Below are 27,910 nucleotides of genomic sequence, written 5' to 3' on the forward strand. Positions count from 1 at the left end.
ATTGATCTTGATGACCTTACTGATTTAGAGGCAACTTCTCTAGACCCTAAGAAAGAATGTTCAGAGATAGAAGTTTTGAAGAAATGGGTCATAGAAGAGGAGGCCAAACCTATTTATTTGGAGAAAGAAAGAGAGCAAGCTACTGTGAATGTTATTTTTGAAAGAGATAACCTACTTAGAAGGATGACTACTTTGAAGGAATAAAACAAGTTGGAAGAAAGGACCCCAGTCCTTCATGCTTATGTGTTTAGGGATATAGATAGTTTAAGGTCTAAAATTCTAGAACAAGAAAAACTCATGAGCCAAAGGCAAGAACCTTTCATTTCCCAAGTCCAGTCCTATAATCCCATCCAAGAAGATCCTGTAGAACCTATTGTGAAACCCACTAATAAAGGAAAGGGTAAAGCTATAGGAATTCAAATAAATGACCCAAAACTATATTAAGAAAATTTGTGAATCCTCCCATGTCTAAACAGAACCTTGATCTTGAAAGGGCTAGAAAAGAAAAAGAGGATCTGGCAAAAGAACTTGAGAAGGTTGAGAATGAAGCTTAAGCAACACAACTAGGAGAAAGATTTAGTTCATCAAATCTAACTCTGCTTTAGCCTCTTGGCCCAACTTGTCTACCCAAAATACAACTTCTATGCCTACTTGTGGACCTATAGTATCTAGTTAGACAATGTCCCACTCTTCCCCTATGTCATCATCCATTACTAGTATTCTAATCCCTACTATCCAAATATAACAATCGCAAGCCAATATTGCTCAAAATCAGAACAATATAGGAAGCACATCAAATGCTACTAGTTTTTAGAAGAAGCCTATATATATGGAAAAATTTAGACAAATATCATTCCTAGGGATTCTTGGTTTCCCTCATCCCATATCTTTTTATCTAAGAGATAAAGTTGTTAAGTTCTCTAGGAACAAAGCGGTCACTAGAGAGGAACACATGAGAGTATTTGTAGACATGTTGAATGGCTTTGAAGTTGAGAATGAAGATGCTGTGATGAAATTTTTTGTACATTCATTAATACAAGATGCTAGGGATTGATTTAGAAGATTACTAGACGATTGCATTAGTTCATGGAGTGATATGGAAAAATTGTTCAAAGAACAATATGGTGAAAATACTACTCCTAGTTTCATTTTGAATGATTTCAATAATACAAGAAAAACCCTAATGAATCTACATTTGATTTAATGTAAGGTTTCAAAAGGGAATGTATAAGTTGTTCCAAGTTATGAAGTTGAATAAGGATGTTTGTCTTACAACATATTTTAACGCTTTTGATAGCAAGATGGCTTATCAATTAAGGGATAAAGATCCTAAAACTTTAAGGGATGCTTATAAGATTTCAATGAATATGAAAATAATAGAAAAGAATCTAGTAAGCTTGGGAGTAGAGATTATCCAAATCTATTTAATCCAAAGAATAACAACAAAAGGGAAGTGGATAAAACTCCTACAGGTAAGAAACCTGAAGAACCCACAATAGGTAAGGTATTAGACTTGTTAAAAAAGATAAACCCAATGAATTTCAATACACATAAGCCAAATTTTGATGAGAAGGTCCTAGTGAATAATAAACATTTCAATAGATAGCCAAGAATGCAAAGCTATCCTTATACCACTCAATGAAAAGATGGTAAACCAATTCCTAACTAGCCCAAAATGTGAAGGATAAGGGTACACCAGATCCTTTGCAAAGAAGTTTTGTTAATATGAATGATGATGTACCATGGTGCATCATATGTCAATCACCCCACTCTCTAGATTATTGTTTAGTTTCTCAATCATTTGCTTCAGATCAAATTGGACAAGATTGAGAGGATGAAGAAGAAAAATGCCATGATGATTTAAGCTATAATATGGTAAGCATGTTTCATGATTGCATAGATTCTAATTTAGATAAACATAAGGATTATGTCACTAGTCAGAGAATTGCTTACAAACTACATAATCAACAAGTATTCTTAGATGATGAAAATTATGATAAAGACAAGGTATGTAATGTGTCTTCAAATATTGAAAATATAAATTTGAGAATGCGTTCCAAAGAAGATATTGACAAAATCACTATAGAAATGATCTCTCAAGTGCACAGTAACTATAATTTGAGGAATAGGATAATTGGAAATGATGTTGGCAAATCTTCTAGTATACTAATCAAGGATATTACACAAAATATGAAGGATGACAACAAGAAAACTTAGGCAAACACAACAAAGGCTAAAAATAGTAAGGCCAAGAAGTGGGAGCCTTAAAAAAAAGAGCAATTTTGAACAAGTGATATCCCTAAAATAGTGGTCCAAGAAATGAATTTAGGATATATTTAGCCAAGTAAGTTATAGTGCCTGCTACACAAAAGACTTCAACTCCAGGTATGCCTGTAAAGCCTACTGTATCTGAGCCTAATGATATGATATCCATGTTGTGACAAATTACTATCAAAGTACCTTTGTCTAAATTATTTAGAATTGATAAGCACAAGAACAAGGCCTTGTCATGGTTGGGTGGGATAGGAAATAATGGTAGTGTGGTTGAAAAAAGCACCACTCAACAATCCCCAATAGTGATAGAAGATAATGGTATTATATCCCATATCCCTCATATGTTTTTGGATGATTCATTAGAAACCTACATAAAAGATATTGACCAATTTTTGCTTAGTCTGATCATAAAAGGAAAAACCCTAAAAAACTACATGATAGACTCAGGAACCTTTAACATCATCATGCCCATTAAAGTTATGGAAGCTTTAGGTATGAAGGTAGATACCAAGAAGGGTAGATGTAGGGGTATGGATGCTAGAGAAGTCTCTATCATAGGTACTATTAATGTATTTCCATTCAAGTTAGTGGCATATCCTGAGGTATAATTGACCATGTTAGTCCTTGTGGTTGACATTCCTCCACATTATGGGATGTTGCTTTCTAAGAAATGGAGTGTTACTATGGGGGGTAGTTTGCAATGTGATTTGTCTTATACAACCTTCCATATAGGTGATAAGGTAGTTAGGGTTGATAGAGAACCAAGGGTCAATAAAATTCTAGGAGAAGGCATTGATAAGGAATCAACTTGCTTTTTGGAGATTGGTGTAAATGGTTTTAGGGAAGAATTAATCATTCAATAAGTAGAGAAATTGCCTACTATGATTGAATATGAAGTTGAATGCTGTATAGATTTAGCAATTTTGTGGACTATGTAATTTGATGGGGCTAGTTCCAAAGAAGGTTAAGGGGTAGGAGTAGTTTTTGTCTCCCTTGAGAAGAAAACATTTAGATATTCATTCATCTTAAAATTTTCTTGTACCAACAAAATAGTAGAGTATGAAGCCTTATTGTTAGGATTGAAAGTTGCTACCCACCATGGGATCAAGAAATTAAATGTCATAGGTGATTCTGAATTGGTCATTTCACAGATAAAGGAAACCTATGCTTTAAAAACAAAAGGTTGAAACAATATAGAAATTTAGTCTAGGATCAAATAGAGTTTTTTAATGCATTTGGAATTTCATGGAAAGATAGAAGTTAGAATAAAAAAGTAGATTTTCTAGAAATATAGAAATCAAGCCTAAGGAAATGACATTTGCTGGAATTTCACAAATGGAAGTTCAAAATAGACTTTCAATACCTAACAATATTGAAAATTAGCAAGTTTTTGAAGATGACAAGGATATTTTAAACTTCATGTTAAGTGAGGACAAATATCATGGTCAAGAAATGGATTATACTAATTTAATTAAAACCATTGATGGTAAGGAAACTATTTTTGTCTAGGAGATTATGTAGTTGAAAACCAATAGGGTACCTAAGGGGTTAGTGGTTTTGGAGAATATTTTTGACAATCAAGATAGAGTAAAACCTAGAACTAGGGATCCTAAGCCTCAAGAATTAGATGAAGTAAATCTTGGTACTATTCAGGCTCCCAACTATATATTGGCCAAAACTTGCCTATTGAAATTAGAAAAGCACTGATTGATTTGCTGAGGAAGTACAAACATGTTTTTGCATGGTCATATGATGACCTTGAGGCTTATAGGGAAGATTCATTTCAACATGTTATACAACTAAAATATAATGTTAAACCTTTAAGATAGAAATAGAGGAGTTGATGAAGCTAAGGGATGGTGGGATAATTAAGCCAATTAGATATTTTCCTTCGGTTTCAAATTTGGTACCTATCCAAAAAAATAATGGAGACATAAGATTATGTGTAGACTTCAAAAATTTGAATATTGCATCCCTGAAGGATAATTATGGACTACCAAATATGGAATTTATGTTACAACAAGTAACTATTTCTAAGCTAATGTCCATGATGGATGGGTTTTCAAGATATAATTAGGTCCTTGTAAAAGAAAATGAACAATCTAAGACAACATTTACAATTCTATGGGGAACTTATGTGTATGTGAGAATGCCATTTGGGTTGATTAATGTTGGTGCAACTTTTTAGAGGGCTATGGATGTAACTTTCCATGATTACATCAATAATTTTATGGTAGTATACCAAGATGACCTTAAATCTTATTCCAAGAAGGCTGAAGACCATTGTAGACACCTATAGAAGATTTTTATCAAAGCCTTGGAATATGGAGTATCTTTAAATCCAAAGAAATGCACATTTGAGGTAATAGAAGACAGATTATTATGACATATGGTGTCAAAATATGGTGTGAAGATAGATCCTAAGAGAGTGGAAACCACTGATAAGGTGCCTAAACCAAAAAATGTGAAGGGAATACAATCTTTCTCTGGGCAAGTTAGTAGTTTGAGGAGATTTGTTACAAACTTTGCTGAAGTTAGTAGACCTATTTCAAAAATTCTTAAGAAAGGAGCTACTATCAGCAAGGATGGTGAACCTTCATAGGAATTTCAAGATATTAAAACTACCATAAAGAATGCTTCAGTCCTTAGGATTCCAAATTACACAAAACCAATGTACATATTCTTTTTTGTATCTTTCCATACTATAGCTACAGTTTTTTTGCAAAAGAATGAGGAAGGATATGAACAACCTATTTCTTTCTTTAGTAAATCACTACAACCTATTGAAATGAAATATGAGATAAATGGGAAGAAAACATATGCCCCGGTGAAGGTTGTTAAGGCTTTTAGGTGTTATTTGGTAGGTGCCATTGTTATTGCATTTGTACCTAGTGTAGTTGTCAAGGACATATTTTCTTAGTAGGAGGTATTAGGCAGGAGATGTAGATGGATCAATAGGATCCAAGAATTTAATATTAAAATTCAAATCTCAAAACTAGTAAGAGGACAAGGATTAGCTAAGCTTATGGCTTAATCCAACTTAGATGCTAAACAAATTAGTATAGTAATAGATGACTTAAGATTAGGTGTATGTGATATGAATCATTGTGAATGGTACACTAATGTCATTTATTATCTACAACATATGGAAGCTCCTTCCCATTTGACTGAGAATGAAAAGAGAAGAAACAAGTTACAAGCCATTAGATATATTATTCTCTAGAATGATTTATGGTGGAGAGACTTTGAAGGAGTTCTACTAAAATGTGTTGATCAAGAAATAAATAAAAGAAATATTGAAAGAAATGCATTCTGGAGTCTATGGAGGACATTATATGGCCAAGACCACTGCACACAAAGTAATGAGAGCTAGATTTTGGTAGCCTTCCCTCTTCAAAGATGCTTAGTTGATGATCAAGAAGTGTGATTCTTGTCAGAGGTTTGTAGGTAAGTTGAAATTTTTAGGAAACACACCATTAAAACTAGTGGAAGTTAAAGCATCATTCTAACAATGGGGAATCGATTTTATATGTGAGATTTCTCCCAAATCTAGCACTAGTTACTCATGGATATTAGTTGCTACTGATTACTTCACAAAATGGGTAGAGGCAATTTCTACAAGAAATCCAACTAGCAAAGTTGTCAATGATTTTTTTCTTAATAACATCATTTCAAGGTTTAGTTGTTCTTAGAGGATTGTGATAAACAATGCAATGTGTTTCAAATCTGATTAATTCATCATATTTTGTGATAAATATGGGATTACAAGATTAGTATCTTCTCCATATCATCCACAAGAGAATGGACAAGATGAGTCCATAAATACAAGTTTGTTGAAAGTAAATAAAAAGGACACTGGATGATAATAAGAAAGCCTGAGATTCTAAATTACAATTAGCAATATGGGCTGACAATGTGATCATAAAAAATGCTATAGGAGTGTATGGAATCTAAGAAAGGATGCCTTAGAATAATCTAGTGGGACTCTATAATTACATCCACAAATATGATGAGGATATTATTGATGACATGTAGGAAAGACTAGATGAGCATGTAGGATTGACTAAAATGAGGAGAGAAGCATCTCTAAGAAATGAAAAGTTGCAACTATAAGTTAAGACACTCTATGATAAAACAATAGTGAATAATAAATTTGAATTTGAAGATTTAGTCCTCATGTACAATGCCAGGATTGAGAATAGGGGAAAACATAGCAAATTTGACCCTATATGGTTGGGTCATTATCTAATTGAAGCCTCATGGGGAGAGGATTCTTATTTGCTAAAAGATCTAGTAGGTAACATTCTTGAGCTGCCAGTTCATGGACAGTTCTTGAAGAGTTATTTTTGCTAAAATACTTGTTTTATCCATGAACAATAGTTTTAGGGTTTTTGGACATTTGTATATGCTTTTTGTCTTCATCTATAGCTCCTGTGTATAGTGCTTTTCTAGTGTGATTGCTCTCTCCGAAGTTGTCATTCTTGATCAAGTTTGCGGTTTGCTCTACCAAAGATTCTAGTTTCTTGCATAGACAAAAGGTAGTCTATCATCCCTAGACAGAGCCATTGGTGGTCTGATTTTTTGCAAAAAATAAATAGTCAAATAAGTTTGTATCTTGCAGGTCAGGGTTTGGTCTGTGCAAGTTTTATAAAAGGAAACCTAGGTGAAACTCTACTAAATATTACTATGCCCCAAGTGAAGTTGTTAAGTCATAAGTTAATGTTTCAAAAAAAGAAGGGGGGCTTGGTGGGAAAATTAGATTTGAAAGTGGAATATTCTTTCAAGAGACCTTTTTCAATTTCTTTCTTTCTATTCTCCTCTTCCAGATCTATGGTGGTCATCATGATGCATAGAAAATTTGTAAGTTTTTTACCATAAGCAACATAGTAACCATTAAAAAATGTAAAGATGGTGACAGAAACAGAAAAATGGGTGCCAGTTTTTCATTATTTTAAATTTCTCAATGGATAGACTAATGTCAGAAATGTCAATATCAGAGAAAGGGACTATTTATTTTCTATCACTAGTTTTGGCAAAGTCTAGGAGGTCACTATGTCATGATTGGAAAATGCATGAATTTCTCTAGTAGTGACATAATGCCTTGCCTAAAAATAAAAAGCATGAGGTTAACAAGTGCACCGATATTGGGAAGTTTTTTTGTTCTTTAATGAGGTTGTATGCTTATGATGCATTCTTAGAAGTATTGATTGCAGCAACAATCATGGAGACGTGTGATATTTCTCAGCATCAGAGTTTCTTAACACCTTAAGGGGGTTGCTATGTCATGACCAAAATATCAAGAAATCCCACCGATATTGGCATAATTCCTTGCCTAAAAAGGTGGAACACAACAATAGTTGTATTGAACAGTAGGTCCCTAAAATTTCTTAGTTAGCACATAATCATTATGGCACATTGAAAATAATTGGGAACATGTGTCTTTTTCTTGTGCCAAATTTTTTTAAGTTTGGGAGGTCGCTATGCCATGACCAGAAAATGCATGAATTTCATTGGTAGCGAGACAACACCTTACTAAAAAGTCAAGACACAGTAGGTGTCAATTTTATCATGTTGTAAAAGGGATTAAAATGTTAGATATGATTTTTGAGCATATCAAAGTATTTCCAAATCACATATGAATGGAAAAGCACTCAAGAAAAGGGCAGATGAAAATTGTGGATCATCAGATCAAAGTTTCATCAACAGCTGTCACCAAGTCGCCATCAAGAGTTGTGCGATGTTTATTGCATATGACATGGCAACCAAGGGAATGAACACATGGGCCCACCATAGTTGAAATAAGTTAATAACATATTCTAGATGATCAGATCAAATTCTCATCAATGGTAGGTGCTAAGTCGTTATGAGGAACTACTCATCTTTTAATGGTAGCGACATAGCGACGAAAGGGAGAGATGGAGGGACCTACCAAAGTCATGTTTAAAATAATAATCAAATACATGTCATTAGATTATAATGAATTGATGGTGATCATTATGTTGCTTATGGAAAATTTTCACTATTTATGGATGGTGACATAGCGGGAAGGTGACACGTGTCCATAGGTGCTAGTGGGTCTAGTCCAAGTTGCTAGTAGTAAAAGAAAGGCTTACACAGAGAAAGCTTGTTGGGTTGATTTCTAGCCTGGCAAGTAGATAATGAGTCATCTTTTATTTTGTTTCGAATTGTTGGATTTTTGAAATTGATGATGTATTTTACAAAAATAGAAGGTGGTGCTACTCTGTTCTCCTTACAGCTCATTTTATGAAGATTGAAAGCTCCTCATGCAAACTAGGAATATAGTATATTGTAGAAATTTTTCTTTTTCCTTCATACGCTATCAAATCTTTAGGCTTCCAAAGAGCTTAGAGTTATTGAGAACTTGCACTTGGTGACTAAAATGTGAAGAAATTCCACTAATCTCAGTGTGTCACAAAACTATAGTTATAGGATGGTGAACAACAATTAAGTTTCTCAGTCCACTATATATTAAGCTTTCTAGTATTTTGCAATTTTAATTGCCATGCTTCCAAAGAAGTTTTTCTCAAGTTAGGTTGATTATTTGTCTAGAAACATACAAGATTACCTCCTTGAATTGTTCCCTAAGTCAACTAATGAATCTTCTAAAGTGAAGAAATTAACCACTTTGAACCCTAGACTCAAATTTGCTAATAGATTGTATGATAAGGAGAACTGGGTTAGGGATGCCAAAACTTCTCAAATAGGAATTCATCTCTTCAAAAAATGGTTCTCTAAAAGATAATTATTTTCCCTTCATGGAAAAATTTAGAACTTTGACTTGGGAAAACTAGTGGTCCCTAGTGTTTTCATGGATTATGACCTATTAGAGGTTATTGCTAAAAATTATTACCCAACAATTAGAGTAGTGAGAAGGTTGGATGGTGAGTGTCTAATCATAGTAAGCCTTGAGGAATTTTGAGAAGTTTTTGATCTTGAGCCACTATTAGATTATCATATACCTATTTACCTACAAGAATTAGAAAAAGAATATTTATCCAAAAGGGATAAGATCAGACAGGGTGCATTGAAGGCACAGATAGGCACAATTAGAAACTTACCAGTGATCACAGCATCTACTAGGGAACCTTTCAAAAAGGAATATTTCACTTCCCGAGCCGTGGAGATATATAGGACTCTGTGTAGGCTTTTCAATGAGGATGAGCTGAATATTATGCCTACAAATTTTATTTATATTTTGGCTTAGATTCCTTCTTTTAGTGTTGACATTCCTTTTGATTTTGCCTCCTATTTAGCAGAAGAAATCCATATAGGCCTGGTTGTAATTGCTAAGGGCAAGGCAGAAAAAACATTTGGTCATTACTCACTATTGATGCATATATTCTTGTTTAAAGGTGTAATATATTTTGGGAAAGAAATGGATTTGAATAAAGAATAGGAGGGAGAAGCTCTACCAGTTCAATTGTGGAGTGCTGATATGACCTAGGATGCAAAAAAGGCTAGCTTTGTTAGGTTTGATAGGTACTTTGCCTCAAGGTCAAGGTGCCTATTATTAAGGGAAAATCCTAGAATCCCTAAGGCATTAATAAATTTTATCAAACCTATGGAGAATCCCTCTAGTTTAAAAGTATCATACAATTGGGGAGATATTATACCATATTCTATTTCAACTATGTTTAGAGTTTATGGTTTTAAAGGGACTCCTCATGTATTGCCCTACTAGGTGCCTCCAAAAGTGGGGATAGCTGAGATACTGTGGTAGCTAGGAGGATTGGAGGAAAATTATTTGGTAAAAAGACAAATAGGCTGAATTTTCCCAACTTGTACTGTAGCCCAACATTTTTTAATTACAAAAGGTGGTTGGTTATTTCCATATAAATTATTAGACCAGTATAAGATGGTTGTATCTCATCCCCATTTTTATGATACTAAGGGATTCTATGATTTTCTTTTAAGACATAGGGCTAAGCTTGGTTCCAAAAAACATGATACTTATTACTATGAGGATATAATAAGGAATGAGCTCTCTTTACAGGAGTAGGAGACCAAGAAAGAAAAGTGGAGAGTTTATTCAAGAGTTTTAGAATTCATTCATTGTTTTGACAAAGATTATGAGCCTCTTGGTAATGCCATAATAGAGGCAGATAAAATAAATAAACTCATGATAAATTTTCTTGAGATAATGGAGACAATGAATGAGAAGAAGGAATTCTTCATTAATACATATCCTAAAAAAGTGAGAGAGGTTATGAGAAGGCTAGCATTCACTCTCAATGTTGGAGTAGGACAATTGATTATCCAGAAAAGGTCTGGAAATAATATAATCCAAAATAAGAAGACCACTATGCATAAAGGTAAAATAATAATAGGATCTACTAGTGTTTTCTTGGAGGAAAGATCTAATGAGCCCTCTCCTAATAGGGGAAAAATAATGAAAGAACAAGGTCCTCACATTGAGGAATATTCACCTACACAGTCCCCTTTGTAGATTGGAGAGGAGCATCTCACTAGAGAGCAAGTTGAATAGATTGGGTCCCAACCTAGAATATTTATTACTAAGGCAGAGCTAGATGAGGGAAACCTTCAAAAGCCTCTAATGCCAAGTCTTGATTTGACAGTGGTAGATTATAAAGGAAGAGAATGAGATCCTGTAATTGAACAGGCTAGTCATTAATTTTTGTTTGATGATAGTTTTGTTAGAACAAGAGCCTTCTACCAATTTGCATGGAGGGATAATATGGGAAAATATGAGGAAAAATGTAATAAGTTAAGAACTAAGCATCCAAAAATGGAGGAGGCAACAATGCAGAACCAAGTAAAAGAAGAAATGATGCAAGAATTCCAAAACATAACCCTTGAAGAGGGGAGACAAATGGTGAGAGAATCTAATATTCCATTGCTACCCAATTGGGATATAGTAGATGCTCTAGTTTTTAATTTTGTTTCCAGAAAATTAAACATACAGGATCAAAATAAGAAAGAAATAAAAGGTGCCACCTTCAGTGAAGACTAGGTTGCCTCAGTTAAATGGACATTAAGGAAAGGATCCAGGACTATCTCATTATAGTTAGATGACATTGGATTAATGGGAAATATAATTGTAAAGAGAGTGGTAGATACTACCCATGTGGAGGCTGCACATTTGAATGTTGGTACATCTCACTTAGCTTTGGGCCTTGTAGAGAGAGATGAGAAGGAAAGGTTGGAGTTATAGGCTAAATACGAGAAAGTTTTGGAGGCTTACAATAAAGAAGTTCAAAAAAGAATTGGAATTGAAAATAAAGCGATGGGACAATATTCTAGGCCAAGGATCATATACCCTCACCCACCAGTGGAGTCTTTTAAATCCACTCTCCTCATTGAAATTCCTAATACTCCACAGAGGCCACAATATTATACAGTTGAGGATTTTGAAGAGGAGAAGAACAAACTATGGGCACTACATGTAGAGATGAATGTGCAATATGAAGATAAATTGAGAAAGGCTCTCATGTATTTGGTTGAAAAAATTGAATGGCTATTATTCTATGATCAATTAGCAAGGGTAATAAACATAAGGGAAGAGATGAAAGAAAATGAAGGGACTTTGAAACCCATTGTCAATAAGTGCAATAAAAGAAGAAAAGAGGTCACATTTCTTTGTTATTTTTTCATAAAATTTTCACATGACCACATAGAAAAAACTTATGATATTACTAATGATCTTCAAGAATTTGATGATAGAAGAGTTGGGTTATAGAGGAGGAATGTTAGTTACTTGAGTAAGTACAAAAGTGAAAAAACTGACTTGTTCCCATTTGCTTTGGATAAGAAGAATAAACTAAAGGATAAAGATGAATGGGCCAAAGATTTAGATGATTTATATTATTTAAGAATAAATGAAGTCATTAATGAAAAAGGATATGCATCATGGTAAACCACAATGGAGGAGCTTGTGAAGGTCCAATTATTCTTTGATTCTTTGCAATTTAAGAATTTGTTAACATTGATAAGAAGGCTAAATTTGTAAACAAGAAGTAGAATGATATCCTACACTTTAATTGGCCAAATGACACACTTTTTAACAAGTGGATGGAAAATATTGCTTCTAAAGAGAAGTGGGAACAGGTTGAGACTGATAATGATGAGATGGATCAAATGAAATTCAAATCATTGATGCATCTTCAAAAGATTAGATGGTGAAGATCCTCAAATTGAGATTAATCTCTGAGCACCAAATCATGACACATCATTAACAAGTTTGATGGCTGCATATTCGAAGGAATCAGAATAGCAGAAGAAACAACCACTAAAGTCATCGCCTTTGAAGATGTAACAGAAAGTGGGCCCACCAAAAGAATGTTTTGATGTAAAAAAAATAATTCTTACCTAAAGCTTTGTCTTTTGTGACAACTTTAAAATGTAAATATCTTTTGTTAAAATACAGTTGTAAGTTCTTGATGCCTGAAGCTTGTTGCATCTCATAGTATATAAGTGAGATTCTAGGGCTAGAGAAAAGGTCTAAATTATTGTCTTTCTAAATCTTTAATAAGAATGTTTGGTCCATCCTTTTGTTGAATACTTCATGATATGTTTTCTCTGTAGATTTATGAGAATACATCAAATGTGCTAGGATTTGGATTTTTGGTCTTGAGTCATTCTGAGTCTTGTTCAATTGTATACAATTGTTTTTGAAAATGAAATTAATACAAAGATGAACTATCACCACATCTTTTCTAGTTGAATCTTGTCTCCATTTCTTTTACTTGGTTATTGTGAAGTTGTATAAGAAAAGCTTGTCTAATTGAATGCAAAAATCAAATTGTATATTAATACACTATTGCTATTAATTCAATGAATTAAATAAATTCTTCAGTGGTATTGATAGGGTCTCCATGGTAATAGGAAGGATGTTTATAAGTATGATTTTCATTAAGAACTATTGATGATGTTAATTGTAAAGCAATCAATCAGATCTAGGAATTTAGTGGACTCTGAATCCCAATGGATGAAGTAGGCATTGATCTATTAACTTTAATCTATAAGTGAAGAAATCATAGGCAATCATCAAACTCAAATAAAAAAAACAATTTTACTTTACTATTCAAAAGAATTATCAATGCTGGTTAGTACTTGTTTACATTTGATCTCTAAGCCCTAGTTAGCTACTAGTGCTAGAAGCACTTTTGAATTTGAGAAGAATTGTGACCAAATCTATTTATAAGGGATGTGTATTATCTTAAAGTGTCATAGAATGAGAAAAATATGTATATGTTAGAGGTAGGAGATGAGAATTAGAATGAAACTAAGAGATTCTTGCTTAGTAGTATTCATTTGAGCCATCCCTCAGGTATACCCACCTTGGTTTTATAGAGCCTAAAGAGTAGGAAATCTGTCTTGATTTCATTGTAGTTGGGTCCAAATAAGGAACACATTCAATTGTTTATAGGAAGTATTTGATACTTAGATTATTTGTGCTTTCATTATCTTGGTATTGAGTGTTTTGATACTTAATAGTTGAAAAACACCAACATACACCATGTCATCATCTAACTGGTTGTGCTCAGTCAAGATTTCCCTATCATTTCCTAGTCAATGGGCTCACTATGCACAAGCCTTGTGCTTCCCATAAGACATGTCTTCCAAAAAAAATTGATAGTTGTGCCCTAGTGTATTAAAATGCATGAGGAACACACTACATAATGAATGTGGGATAGAAAAATAATTATTTTTCCATTAATTAAGGTGCAATTTAGAATTGGGAAGATATTACTCACTCACAACATAATCCTTAGTCTTTCCAAGATTTGGACTCGTACATCTACTACTGGTGGTCGAGGCTAAATAAGGAAAGATTTGATGAATGGCTTTCCTCCTAGTACACAACCTTAAGCAAGTTAAGATGCACCCTTCCTACATAGCATTTAAATCCTCTAAGATGAGCCATTGATTGATGCCCTCTTGGTGTTCCTTTCATTTTTTCTTCCCTAAATTTGGATAGTAGGTTTAGACTTTGCTCATCCCTGATAGAATTGACAAAAATGGTTCTCTCAATTACTCTTAATTAAGACATGACATCCATCATTACTGAAGATTCCTTCAATGAGATGCTCAAGCACAAAATGATGCCACTGCTAGTTGCATCTAGAACAACTTCTTTAATTTAATGCCTTCATTGCAGCTATAAATGCCTCTATCTAGCTCATGCTTCTTTCTTCAATGTTGTTAAGCTATTATGCACTTTTCCTTCATTGATTAGTGGCTTCCCATGCCTCCACACCCAACAGTCAACTTTTGATGCTGGTGCATTTGTTGGATGGAGGAGAACAAGCTTAAAATAGGGCTCTATCAACATTGGGGATGATGGCATTGCTATTTGTTGATATAGGTGAAGTGAGGTTCATTACGATCAATGCACTTACCAAATTAATTTCCCACCCTCAATGCAAAAGTCAACACATGGGGAATATAATTTAACTTAGTTGAAAGACGACTCCACATCTCCTATGGGCTTTGCAAAATGGAACATGCCAGCTATCTATGTGATGAAAATCATGCCTAATTTACCAATGATTAGGCTTCCTACTCCACCTTACCTCAAGTGAAAAACTCTGGCTCCCTTTTGATGAATACGTTGATGCAAGATTCCTGTATCATTTGGTATCCCTAGATATATTTCTTTATAAGGTCCCCATGATGTATTCATGATAAGGGCATCCTCTATAAACATTTTTCCATATGCTAATATTTGGTATCCCACTCATTTTAAATTTGTCTTCATGGCAAACTCTGAAGGATTACATAATGAGATTGTAGAAATACAAAGGTCCATGACTTTATTATTTGATGGTTCACAGCTTGCATTGCAAATCTTTCACAATTGATGAATTGCACATTTGAACTCTATTTGATCAAGCACAACCCAATTATGCTTGCCATGTGTTTAAAACATTTAGCTCATGTTACTTAAGGAAGTTGATTTTTAGTTAAAAAAAAACTCCCTGCCTGATTGGATATTCCAATCTAATCTTGAATGACATTGAAATTTCCTTTGTAACACTCAACGATATTTCCATTTCAAAATTTATTAAAAAAATATTCTTAGAAAATTAATATCTTGATGACAAGTGCCTATTAGAGAGCATTCTTCCAAAGTAGGTCTAGCTAAAAGAAAAAATTCAAACTAGAAAGCCTAACCTTTCAAAATGATCCATTGAGCCTGATATACTAATTAGATTTTAATTCAATCTCTAATTTGTCAATTAACACTCATTCTACCTCATTATGCAACTTGTCAATTTCATGCCAAGGGGTCCTCTGACCAACCTTAAAAACTGATTGAAATTAACATCTGGGCCCTAAAATTAGACATACTGATCTTTTGTTTCACATTCTATTACCCTTTCAAATATCATTTCATGATGATACCTAGGTCAAAACATATTGACCATCAAAGTTTCCTTCTCATAACTTCCTACAAGCAAACATGTCAGAAAACCATAAATCACATTTGGTTTTGGCTTTGAAAACAGGTTAAACAGACACTTGAGGGCATGGAAAATAGGGCATTGGTTCTCTATCACAAGTATAATATAAATATAGGATAAAGGCTCATGAAAAATAATTGCGCATATTTGGAAAATGGTCAAAGTGGGCTACTTAGATTTGCAAGACTAGGAACATTGGTAGAAAAATGATTTTAACAAATGCAATGGACCTGGGAAAGTGTGTAGATGGATTTGTCAAGAGTTGCAAAGTGACACAATTAAATAATTTTTAGGGTAGAATATAATGAAACAATCTATTTTTTCTCACCTATTATGGATTCAGTGTTATGCCATCCTAAATAGAGGTATTGATCAATCTATACTTTATGACACGAGTAAAACTTTAGAAAATACATTTGGCATCACATTTGAAAATTGATCAAATGGACTTGTTATAAGCTCAAATATGAAAAATGGAAAGTGTCTGACCTCTAGAATGTAATTCCAAAGGAATTTTCTCATTTTGGTCAACTGGGTCAAAGTTACAACTAGTCAAATAGGGCCTTCTAGAATTCTAAACAATTAGCATCAGCATGACAAGAGTAAACAACCAACTTTTTGAGGGATTAAAAACATAGTCAAACCATATAAAAATGACTTAAAATATGAAACATAGGTTCTCTGATATGCATGGTAAACACTCCCATAGTGGCATGCCATGAAACATTACTAGGGACAAGATATTCAATTGTAACTTAGGCCTCTTGTCACTATTTGACACTAAAGCAAAAATGCAGATTTGAACATTGGTCAAAATCAAAGTTCATGTAATGATTCAGAAAGGAAATTTATATTCACAAGATGCATCGAAAAGATGAGAGCAGGGTGTTAGAAACATTAAATAGCTTTTATGCCTCAAAAGGACAGCCAGGTATACATGCATTAAATATGCTCATATGGCTTAATTTAGAATGGTACTAAAACATAGGAATGAAATTTTGAGTCCCAACATGGGTCAAGGATGTCCTTTTGCATCAAGGTTGACCTCAACCCTAACCCAAGATCCAAATTTCAAGGTTCCATGATTTTTAAATGTCATGTTTCAAAAAGAATTGTTGTCCCACTTCCAGGTCGGCTGCTTTGGTCTCCAAAATAATAAACTCTTAAATTGAATTTAATTTAGGTCCATTTCTAGGGGTGAAGTTTAATTTATATTTAATGCTCCCATGTCATCCTTCTTTAGAATTTTGTGCCCTGGATCTCTATATAATGAAGCCTCCTCTTCTCATTTTCTCTAAGACAACAAGGCATAAGGAGATGAGACAAAGTTTTACTCTTTCATGATCAAGCATTCAAGAATTATCAAGTTCAAGCAAGCATTCATCTTGAAGAATTCAATTAATCAAGGAGATCCATTAGTAGCCATTAAAGGATTCAAGCTCTATGTAGGCCTCTTGCTAAAGATTCACCCATTTCCAATTCAAGCCTCTTCCTAATCCAAGATCCATTCAAGATTGGTGTTGAAGATCTAATGCCATTGATTTGAGACATCGTACACACAATTGTACATTTATTTGGAGCATACTCACTTGTGGATTCAAGGATTTGAATCCTCCACAAGGACTTCAATAAAAGCAAGATGAATAGTTCCATTTACTTTGTTAATACATATTGCAATTTCAATTCAATTTCAAGGTTGATTCCAAACTAGGGTTTAACTAAAGAAAAAATCCTATCTAACAAAAAAAATCATTTTTGTTGCAAGTACAGGTGTAGAACAATGAATATCAATCCAGATTTGAATACCCTTTTTGACGAACTTCAAAGATCTGCAATTTTTTTTTTTTTTTTGTAATAGTGTAGGTCAAGGTCAACATTTTGGGGTCAAGGTCGACTTATCCGCGAAGGTCAAGGTCAACCTACTCTCAAAAAAGAAAAAAATATTTTTGGGTTTTAAAGATCTTGTAGCTTCGATTAAGGAATGTGGATATCAACAAATTCTAAGATGATTTGATAGGGTTTTCAGTAGGTTCATTTCTGGAGGTAAGTACCTTTATTTCTTCATTTCAATATTAATCTCCTATATTTACATTCCATATCATAATAATATATATGTATGTGTAAAATATGAGTTTAGGGTCTCTTTCATGTGCATTATTCTAAACACTATTCATCAACCATATTTACCCTACACATTTTGGTGAACTAGACACACTTACCCTCTTTTCTTTTGTGGAATAAGATGCCCTATTATGTTTCCAATGTTAGATTTCCCTTAATATTATCTTGTGTGTTCACCTTCATCTTGCATATTGGTGAAACCATTTATGCCAACTCTTTGTTTTTTGGTATTAGATTTACATCTTGCATTTCTTTCATTTATATTTCAAAAATATTAAAAAAATTGCAAAATTTCTTTAAAATTATATAACCATTTACATTTTCATGCTTTTAGTATTTCAATATGTATGATTCTAGTTTTGAATACTTTGGTGAGGCTTCTATGGAAAAAGAGGATAGAATCCCTAATGAGGTATATTGGTAGGGATGATATTTCTCCTATTTTGGATGAACCTTTGGATTTGAATGTTTAGTACTCCTTTCCTCATGGAACCATTTTGACTAAATCTACTTTTTTGGATGAACCCTTGGATAAAGAAATTTATTTATCCCCTCCTCATGAAAAAGCTTTTATACAAGAAGGTGATTTATTAATCTATTAAATATTCATACATGATGATAACTCTTTTTTAAAAATAGACTCACCTTACATACACATTTTAGTGAATAAAAATGATATTATAGATGCTTTACCTTCATTTGAGATTCCTTCTAGTGATGAGGCATTAGTGGAGAATGATATGATTTTCCCTAATGCTCTCCCTCTTAGTGATGATCATATGGAGAATCAAGATTCTACCTCATCTTCTTCTAGGATGTTTTCTTTGCTTCCTTCTTATGAATTTATTTGTAGTGTTGAGATAACTAACATGGTTTATCTAGAACCTTTATTGACTATCAAAGGTTGTCCTTACATTACTATCAAAGATAAATTTATGGAGTCTTTAGAGTCTTTCAATGACCAAGATTATATAGCCCACACATATCATACAAGGATTAACCTTCAATCTAATTATGCAATTTTTGCTTCATTGCCACCTTCTCAACCTATTCTTCGTCCTCTACCTTGTCTTCCTAGCAAGCAGTATGATTTGATAAACCAATTGTAAAATACCCCTACAAGGATTTCCTTATGGGAGCTTCTTAAAAATTCTCTTACCTACTAAATGTAAAAAAAGCTCTAGTGACTGCCCATTCCACCTCCTAATCAAGAGAACATCAATCACTTCTTACAATTCATGATTACTACCCTAAATGTTATTGAAATTGTATTTATGCAAAATGATTCACCTTCCAAAGGAGTCAAAAATCAATATGATGCTCTTATGGTGGATGTTCCTATTAATAAAAGTATCATTTGTGGGACCTTGGTTTATAATGGATCTAGGCTTAATGTTTGTAGCATGGACATGCTCAAAGAAATTAACATAGATCTTTCAAATATTCAACCTAATAATGTTCTTATATGTGGCTTTGATAACATTTCTTAGAGCACTTCGGGAATCATTGCCTTACCTATCAAAGTAGGCATGGTCATCCTAAATACACCTATTCATGTTATTCTTAGACCTCTCAATTATAATATTCTTTTGGGTAGACCTTGGTTGCATGAGATGCATGCGCTCCCTTCTACCCTTCATCGTAAATTCAAGTTTATACATAACAACAGAATGCATACACTTCATGTAGATGATGCACCAAATCCTTGTCTAAATATTTAAAACCACATGACTCCTATTTCTAATAGTAATTCTACTTCCTTTAATGCTCTTCTTGGTAATGATTGGGGAACCTTGGATTTTAATCCTACCTTTATTGGAGATTAAAGGTTTCTGATCTTGATTTTATGATGTCACAAAGAGAGTTTGAACAATGAGTTTTTACTTCTAAAGCTCTTCATAACAACTTTGTCACTGCTTCTATCCATAGTGAAACTATTAAATCTACTAATGATGACATAGTGACTAATGAAGTTCCATTGAATCCTTCTAATTTGTCTTATCATTATAGTCCTAGTTATCATTTCCTAGTTGAACAAGGATTCAATGGTCAAGCATGTGGTAAGTATAAATAGAAAATTCAAATGCCCTTACAGAATGGCGGGCATGGGCATTCTTATAGATTGGGATTTAATCCTCGACAACAAATAAATGTTAACAACATCTCAAATAACACTTCAAAACATGATGAAACTATGAAGGATTTTGACCAACAAGTTCTTTTGCCTAAAATCTTTCATTCTAAAATGATTACTAGACCTAAACACAAAAAGAAATGTAGTCAACACTTGAAGACTCTTCATTTTTGTTTATATCATTGATTTCATGATTTCTCTACTAATGAATGTCAAGCTTTATATTATAAGATTAGGCAACTCATTGATAGTAAGGTTATTTATATATCATGTGGCAATGAGTTGTATTTAAATCTTGTTTCCTCTAAATAACATTTATGTTCCTATTATGGAGCTCCACATTATGTAAAAAATGTTATCCTAATCTTTAGGGATCATTGTTTTGTATAGTGTTGTGAGCCATATAATAGGTTCGCTACCATCTTTGTTCCTACACTTGGGGGGCAAGGATGTCATCTCTTTCTTTTCTATCTTTCTAGGATTCAATTTTCCTTGGTTAAGTAGTATCTATCTATTATGTAATATTCAATCATACATGAAATTTATGGTTTTCATTGAGGATCTTTGTCCTTGATCATAACCTATTTTGTTGTTGGACATTGGGTTTCCATGGTTGATGAATGTCTTACCTTGGAAGTTGAATTGTGTGCTATCCCTCACAAGGGTTACTTTTTCTTTTCTTGCATGATATCTCTTTGCATTTGTCCTTTCAAAGGCCTCATAGGAGGTGCAACCTTCTTAGCTTGGACTAGGTATTGTCCATGGATATTGTATTGATATTGAAGAAATATTTATCCTTGTTCTTTTCTTTCCTTAACATGTCAAAATAGTATGAATTTTTTCCCTCTTAAGGAAGGGGGTATATATATAGTCTCCCTCATTCTATATTATCCATTTTGGTTCTAACCTTTTGTTTTGCATCATGCTAAATGTCAGAAGGTAACATGAATAAGTTGCTAAATCTTAAGATACACATTATCAATTTTTAAATATGCTAAATCCTCAAAAGGTAACACACATAAGTTGCTAAATCTTTAATAGATACACATTTTACAAATGTATTCTATGGTGATATGAGAATATGGATCCATGGGTACTTTATTAATCCATCAAAAGACACACTACATACATGCACAAAACTACTAGAAAGCACATAACTTTATGGGGTGACTATCAAGTTCTTTCTTGGTGGGTCATCCTATTCATTTTGTGGTTCGCAGTAAGATACAAACATCTTACTAGTTGAGCTCGCCACTCCTCTCTCCCTCTTTTTTTTTTTTTCTAGTGATGTCTCTCTTATTGTAATCATGGAGTTGATGAACACTTCAGTCCCTAGGGGCTTGAGGATCTCTTTGTCCCTTTGATTTTAATAAGATTATCTTTTCATTATGATCTACTTTACTAAGAGTTTGCATCAAGTCCATACTCTTGCTAAAGTGGGGGCTAAATGTATCAACTTAAAATGGAAGAAATTCCATGTTAAGAGTCTTTAGACCTTCAAGTAAGTGGTCTAGGGTCATGTCAAGTGCCTTGAATGGGTCTTTGACTTGGATCTAGATTTTTCCCCTATTTTGCCCCCCTCTCCACTTTTCTTGCTTTCTAGACTGAAATCCTAAGATTCTTCACTTTTGGGTCTAGGATGACCTTTTGGGTCATGGTTGACCTAGTTGACCCTGACCTAGGGTCCAAATTTCAAGGTTCCATGATTTTTGGATGTCAAGTTTTGAAAAGAATTGTTGTCCCACTTCTGGGTCAGTTGTTTTGGTCTGTGAAATGGTAAACTCCTAGATTACATTTAATTTAGGTCCATTTCTATAGGTTAAGGTTAATTGAGATTTAATGCTAGACCATGTTGGCCTTCTTTAGAAGTTTGTGCTCTAGATGTCTATATAAGGAAGCCTCATCCTCTCATTTTCTCTAAGATAATAAGGCATAAGGAGATGAGATGAAGTTATACTATTTCATGATCGAGCGCTCAATAATTATCAAGTTCAAGCAAGCATCCATCTTCAAGCATTCAATTCATCAATTAGATCCATTAGTAGCCATTAAAGGATTCAAGCTCTATGGAGCCCTCTTGCTGAAGATTCATGCATTTCCATTCAAGCCTCTTCCTAATCCAAGATCCATTCAAATTTGGTGTTGAAGATATAATGCCATTGATTTGAGATATCCTACACACAATTCTAAATTTATTTGGAGCATAGCTACTTGTGGATTCAAGGATTCAAATCTTCCACAAGGATTTCAATATAAGCAAGGTGAATAGTTCTATTTACTTTGTTTATACATATTGCAATTTCAAGGTTGATTCCACAATCGGGTTTGACTAAGGAAAACCCTCCATCCAACAAAAAAACCCATTTTTCTTGTAGTACAAGAGTGGAATAATGAATATCGTACAAATTTGAATACCCTTTCTAGAAAACTTTTGAGATCCATGAATAGAGTTTTTATTCGACTAGTGTAGGTCAATGTTGAATTTTTGGGTTAAGGTTGACTTTTTGGGGTCAAGGTTGATTTGTCACCATAGGTTAAGGTTAGCCTAGCCTCAGAAAAGAAAAATATTTTTGGGTTTTGAAGATCTTGTAGTTTCAATTTAGGATTGAAGAAATCAATAGTTTTTTAGACTGTTTGATAGAGTTTTTAGTAGGTTCTTTTCCAAAGCTAAGTACCTTCATTTCTTCATTTCAATATTAATATCCTATATTTACATCCCATATCATAAGAATTTATATGTATGTGTAAAATATGGGTTTAGGGTCTCTTTCATGTGCATTATTCATAACCCTATTCATCCATATTTTATCCTATACAATGGGTATTGAATTAAATTATATATTTGAAAGGTAGACTTCAAGCACTACAACTGTTATGGACTTTTTTTTTTGAAGATTCAATCTCTAAGTTCCTTTATTTTTAGCATCATTTGATATGAAATTTACAAAATAGAAAAAATACTTATATTTTTTGCTCAAAAGTGGAATTGTACTTCTTGTATGCACCCCTATATATAATCAATCTACAAAAATAATTGTTACATGTCACCAAAATATTTATAACTAACTCAATGAGAGATTAAGTTTATTTTACTCAAATATAACATTTTGAAGAAATAGGCCTAGGATATGCATCTAGTAGCAATTCCAAGAAAGACTTAATACATAAAACACTGCATTAGGAAAATTAATGTTTAGAATGGACAAACTAACACAAAGAATTGACCGTAAGCCCAAATATATTACTCCAAAGATATAACATCTCAATTATGATTGAAAATATTTTAAAAATAATATTATTGGAAGACATCTTGATACAAACGTCCCACATGCTTTGACAATATATCCTCCTCCTTGTTGTTTCTTAGTTATTTTTGCTCTCTAATACATGCTTAGATGATAATATATCTCCCTTTTGTAGGGGTAATTTTAGATACTAATATATTAATGTACTAGTGAAAATACATGTCCTTTTATATGTAATTATAACTTGCAATACTTCCATTAGTACTAGAATTCCTCAAATGTTATCATAAAAATCTTTTTAGTGACTATATATCCTATTCCTAATTCCTTGTCCACACACACACACACACACACACACACACACACACACACACACACACACACACACACACACACACACACACACACACACACACACACATGAAGACATAAGTAAATCAATTTCAGCAATTCATACAAGCAAATAAGAATCCATTTCCTTTACATTTTGCATATGTCATGGATAAATTATCTAACCTAAGTAATCTAGATGTCAACATTGTATTTTACTATCAATAATGTCACTATCAATTGTTCTATCAATGCTTTGGAATGAGAGAGAATGCTCTAAAATTAATGTTCTTGATGTAGAATGAGTGTAATGTCACTAGTTCATGCAAATGTGTGTGTGTGGTCAACCCTAAATTGGAAAGGTGTAAAGAGTCATACACTAAAATTTGAATTTAAAAGTTTAAAAAGTAAAGATACATTTCCACAATTGCAAGGTTACATCCACATTCATGGGAAAGCTCCCAACCAATGAAATGACAAAAACAAGCTAGTAACAAGCATTATAAGTGTGAGAATTGTTACGCACAATGAATGAAGGAGGAGACTTGGGAAAAAGAGGAAATCTTGGCAAATTTACTAACTGCAACAAGAAATACATCTCCAACAACACTATAATACAATATGTGGATCTTACTAAAGATGCTATGCTAGAGAGAAGGAGAACAATAAGGGAGGTGTTGATTGTACATGCACAAAGTGCAACAATACAACAAGAGGGCTTGAAATGATGAAGAAAAAGGTCCGGGTGATGGAAAAAAATGATAAGTATCTCTAGATTAGATCTAAGATAATGCATAGCTCCACAACTTGATTGTGCCTTGTAGAAATAGGTTTTCAATAAGGAAAATGAAGAGAACTACAAAGAACTTTCAAGTTACTCACTAAACATTGAAGTCATGTGGTAAAAAAATAGCCATAAAATAGTCGTTGGTAGCCTTAATTTTTTCTTTTATTTTGTTATATATTTAGTATTTTGTAAGTTTAATTTTGAAAATGTATCATACTTTATATTGTCTTTGCTAAGACTCTTTGACTGTTTATTAATAACTGGTTGCTAATTTGGTGTAAATAATAGCTTATGACAGCTAAAATGCTATTTATTTTAACGAAACAACATTCTTATCAGGCTTCTATTCAAATAAAAAATAATAACATTATTCTACATACCAAAATTGAAAATATTTTCTTTCCTTGTTTTTTCATAGATGTAAAAATATTTTTGAAGTTTTTGAATCAATAATCATGACGTTTATGTTTTCTTAATTTCGTTTCTAAATTACAGAAATATTAAATTACAGAAATATAAATGAAGGGAAGCTGACTTTTAAGAAAGTAGTCGCTTACATGATTAACACATTGGTCATGTGATTAACAGGTCTGCGATTTGTTTATCTTCGTTACTGAAGGGAAGAAGATTTCGCCATTGTCATACTGTTAAGCATTGCTTTAATCCATTCCAATTAAAAAATATAAGATGTGCACACCTCGTCGTATATTTTGAAGTTTCTTGGTTTTATTATTTATTCACAACACACAATCTGCACCGACTATATTGAAAATAGTGAACATAGACGTCATGACAACGAACCATAACTAAAGCTAATGCACATATATATAATAATATATCTATTAATATTTGTGGAGATTTTTGTTTGGCTTCAGTAATAGAAGTCAAATGTGGCTTAAAGCTTTTAATAAGTTGTTATAGAAGATAAGTTTAGAAAATCAATTAATGGAATTGATCTTTGTGACATTGATTTCTATTTTAGAGATTCTAAATGTGTGCTACAGAAGAGATGAGACGAGATGTCATAGTAATTCAAAAAGTTTTGATTCAACCTTAAAGTGCTTTTGTCTCTTATCATGCTATTTCCTTACCTATTCCTCCATCTGAAATATATACGACTAAAAGGTTTGGATATTAAATTCTTTGTAGAGAAATCATTTTCTTTGAGTTGGTACTCTTGATATCATCAACACTAAAAAATATATATCCCTTGCAATACCACTTTCACTACATTTGCTTCTATGTCGGGTGAGTGATATTCTGATTATCCTTCCATCCTTCAAGAAAAATGGCATTCAATATTTTAATTCCATGTCTTGATTCTCTAAGATTACAATATTTTCTTTTGACCTTCTATTGTTCTCATGAGAACTAGAGGTATTTTCACTATCTATCTATCTATCTATCCATCTATCCATCTATATAGGGAAGTGTAATTTGAGGCAACTTTTTCTTTTAACCTTCTAGTGCTTGCCTGACAACTAGAGGCATTTTCACTATCTATCTATCTATATAGGGAAGTGTAATTTGAGGCCTCTATATAGAAAGGATGAATAGAAAATGAAAGGTGACCAAATTTAGGACACCCATGAATGAATTGAAAAAATATTATGCTATTATAAAAAGCTTCATAGGTTCACACATTATAATTGGTACAATTGAATCTTGGCCAAATACAATACAAATGATGAGATAATACTTTAAATTCATTATGAAATCGACATTTCTATTGACTATTTTTTTTTAATGTCAAACTTCCCAATGAGAAGGTTCATGTACTAGTGGGTTCCATCTATTTCAAAGAGTCCAACCTTTGAACTTGATAAATCAATGTGAAAATTTGGATGCAACCGACTTATTCATCCAACATTAATCTTGCTGAAGAATAGTGAATCTTATTTGAAACCACGATTGACAAGGTCTTCTAAATTTTTTTAACTCTGAATAGTGGTAAAATAAATATTTTTTTAATAAAATTTTGACAATATCCCATTTTGATAAGTATAATATATTTTTTATAAGAAGTTAATTCGTAATATTGCTCTTGGGATTTAGTTACATAGTGTTTGAGTCAAACTCATTGAACCATGTATCATGAGTAGAGGTTTACAAGAACCCGTCTCACAACAAAGTGATTGCAACACTAATCATTCATTTCATCTAGGAGATGATCATAGAGGTGAAACATTAGGCCTTCCCAAGGGGTTACCCATCCCACTACCACTCCAACTAAAATGTGCTTAACCACAAAATTTTCTCCAAGGATAAGCATGCTTATCTCATTGCCCCTTTTGTAAAACCCTTTGCGATTCATGTGCCTTATAGTATTAATTTTTTTCTTTTATAGTTTCTTTATCTCATTGGTCGGTAACTATGAGGTATTTCCCATAAGAGGCCAACTTATGACATGTGTACTGGGATTCAAATATGTGGTTCTTAACTCAAACTCATTGAACAATGTTTTATGAGTTTGAATTAAGAACCCAAATTTCATTAATTTTCTATTTTTTGAGATATCATTGATTGAAGTTTGAAAGGTCTAAAAGCAACATGGTCACATCTAACATGCATTTCAAGATGAATTTAATTTATTCAATTCTCACAATAGAGGGGAAATTATATATCAATAAAAATATTTATTATCTCAAATAGGTTTTTAACACAATGGGTCAGTTCAAGAAGTTGGGTCTCACTTTTGGCCAAAAAGTGGAAGTGTTTTCCCTATTTTTGAAATATTTTGTCAAATGATGCCAAAATTTGAGCCATTTAGAGATTAAATATAAAAAAACTCCAAAAATAAAAATTGTAGTGCCTAGAATCTTCTTTTTGAATATGTAATTTATTTGTATACCCATATGATAGATTATGTTTTTGGTATGGATCTTTAAAAAACACTTTTTCAAAATGCATGTTTCAGGACCATACCATGCTTGTCTACAGACACCATAATTTGACACAACTAAATAAATTTTTGTGAATCCTTTTAAATGGAGTTACTTGACACACCAAAGATTGATGAGAATATTTTTCTTGAATTTTTTTAATGAATATTTTTTTATTAATTTTTAACTGGCTATAAAGGTAAATTTTAAAAGCTCTCATGTACGGACACCATAATTTGATCAAAACTTCACTTTTTTTATTTTTATTTTTAAACTTCAAAAGAATTGAATGTAGATTGATGACATATAAATTAATTTAAGAAAAATCATAAAATAAAAAAGCTATTAAAGTTTTAGTGAACAACACTATTTTACATTTAAGTACCACCTTTAATTAAAAAATAATGCAAAAATAGTAAATAAAATCATAACACGATAAAATTTATATTTTTGAAATCAGGACAGTGAGAGCTCTAATGAGTTTTCATTACGTAAATTTTTTTTATCAGGAAGACCCTCTAAAAATTATTGCAAGGCATGAATTTGTCAATTCAATGCCTTAGCCAAATCTTGAGAGGCCAAGGCATAGGCTTGGTCTCACCAAGCTTGTCCCAAACCAAAATATGAGGTAGGAAAAAAATCCCACCTCATCTTGTAACGAATGGACACCCATTATTTGAAATTCAAAAAAT

The sequence above is a fragment of the Cupressus sempervirens genome, chromosome 8, assembly GCF_028749045.1.
Source record: "Cupressus sempervirens isolate cs-2001-9-10 chromosome 8, ASM2874904v1, whole genome shotgun sequence".
Taxonomy (NCBI): Eukaryota; Viridiplantae; Streptophyta; class Pinopsida; order Cupressales; family Cupressaceae; genus Cupressus; species Cupressus sempervirens.